General features: G+C 41.5%; 1 pseudogene; it reads right to left on the bottom strand.

Annotated features, from left to right (window-relative positions):
• Positions 1–540: 540 nt before the first annotated feature.
• LOC127221215 (claudin-6-like) lies at positions 541–1,154 on the bottom strand (annotated as a pseudogene).
• Positions 1,155–2,275: the final 1,121 nt, after the last annotated feature.

Raw genomic sequence — 2,275 nt, 5'->3', positions numbered from 1 at the left:
ATTGCTTAGAAAACAGTGCTGTGGTTGTTTTGGTTGTCTGCAACAAGCAAATTCAGGACACAGGGCCAAATGACCATGAATTTCCAGTTCAGATGAGATGTACATGAAGGAGCCATGGGACTTGGGCAGCATCTGAGGCAAAGACAGCAGTCATCAGATAAGATGCAAGCTTGATAAAACAGGCTAAAAGTGTTATTCAATGATGCCTAAATTATCCTGAGGCAATAATTGATGGTGTATATCATGTTTTCATTACATATTTTATTAGATAAAATCATGGTGGCTCAATCTGGAAATTGCTTGAGGTTATATTCCTTTGGCATTAAATTTTCTTCTTTTGCTTCATAACATCTTTGAGAACTATACCAAAATTTTCATATTCAGTGAACAAACCTGGAAGGTTCCAGGTTTAACACTTAGTACTGCAAAAGAAAAAACAAGAAATGAAACAATACCACAACTACTAGGAATCATTTCTTGATGGCTTTGCTCAGGGTCTTAAAGTTCCTTGGCCAGTAGAGCCTCACTCCCCAATAAGCATCAGACATAATTCTAGGTGAACTATTTGGAGTGTCCACAAGAGGCTGAATATTGGGCAGATGTAGTATAACAGGCCCTCCAGAGGAACAGGCATAGCACTTTATCCCTCCACCCAGCAGCAACAGGCCTGAGATTGCCAAATCCAGACAAAGGAAGACCCCCAGCTCCTGTTTTCGAGCATCAGCTACCAAAGGGTTGTAGAAGTTCTGAATGACAGAGTGGGCTGTCCAGCAGACAAAAGTTATGGTCAGGATCCTGGTGATGACAAAGATCCCAGAGATGACTTGGAATTCTTGTCTTCTACACATGCAGTGCACTTGGCTCCAGTGAGGTAGACCAGCAAGCCAAGTAGGATGAGGAGGAGGAGGATGACAAAGAGGGCTCCTGTTGCTTATAAGTCCTGTGGTAATGCCAGTAGTGCGTCATTACACATTGCATTGCATCTGGCCAGTGCAAGAACATCCACAGCCCCTCTTGTACCATCTGGGCCCCTCCCACACCATCTGATGAATGGCCATTACCTTCCACATGGGGAGAGCATAGGATACCAGGGCACTGATCCAGCAAAGCAGTGTCAGGATGGTCCGCAAGATTTTCAAATCCACAGAGGCCATGATGAGGTTGAACGTACTGCAAAAGACATGCCAAGATTCCTAGGTCGTATGTGTTTCACATCTCTTTATGAGATCAGATTTTAGGTGATTTCTACTACTGTTAAAGGGTTGCTCTCATTTTTGGCCAAAGGCTTGTTCTGAAAAACAAATCTGTTAAGAACTGGTAGAGTAGAAGACAACATCAGGTTACTTAGCAAAGTAAGCCATGTGGAACTTAGTCCCAGTGCCTGTTTACCTGCATACTTGTGGTATGGGACCTCTGCTAGTGGAACCAGTATTTATCCTTGATGCACAAATGGAATCTGGGAGCCCATTCCTCAGGAAGGGATACTGTCTCTGCCTAGATACACAGGGAAGGACCTAGACCATGTCCCAATTGATGTGACAGACTTTGATGATTTCCCCATGGAAGACCTCACCCTCCCTGGAGAGTAGATGGGGTCAGTAGAGGGGTTAGTGGGTTGGTGGGGGGCATGAGAAGATGAGAGGGAAAGGAAAATATGATTACTATGTAAAATAAAATAATATTGTTTCTAAATTAAGTAAAAAATATAAAAAAGAAACTTGTAGAACACCAAAAAGAAAAGAACATTAAACACACACACCCTTCTTCCTGTTTTTCTGTCTCCTTCCTTTTTACTATATGAATAGAACCCTTCAATGAATGGATAAGTGTTGGGACTTCTTAAAAAGCATCTGTTTCTGCCCTCATTTTGTGGACAATACATATGAACATGTGTCATGTTCCTTACTACATGTCTTTTCTGTGATAAGAAATAGGAAAGCAGTTCATTTGCATGAGATGTTTTTCTGATTGTTGAGTTAATATAGGGAAAGCAGGTATAAAGAAGCCTAAATTCAAGTTACCAGTTTCTAAAGGTTTGTGTGTTGTGATACGTCCACAGTAAAGACCATTCTAGCATGGGTTTAACAAATAGAAAGCATTTACTAGCCAGCTGGCAAATACATTGGGTGTTTGGGACCCAACTTCAGTCCCAATTCTTTCTCAGAGTGAGCTTTTAAGCTACATCTGTTGACATGATTATCAAGAACAGTTTGCCAGAAGTAAAACTACAGAAGCCAAAAAGCAAGAATAGTATATTTCAGGACTTTCCCAGATC

The sequence above is a fragment of the Phodopus roborovskii genome, unplaced genomic scaffold (assembly GCF_943737965.1).
Source record: "Phodopus roborovskii unplaced genomic scaffold, PHOROB, whole genome shotgun sequence".
NCBI classification, from domain to species: domain Eukaryota; kingdom Metazoa; phylum Chordata; class Mammalia; order Rodentia; family Cricetidae; genus Phodopus; species Phodopus roborovskii.
The sequence above is the reverse complement of the archived record's forward strand: the minus strand, read 5'-3'. Positions and strand labels throughout refer to the sequence as shown.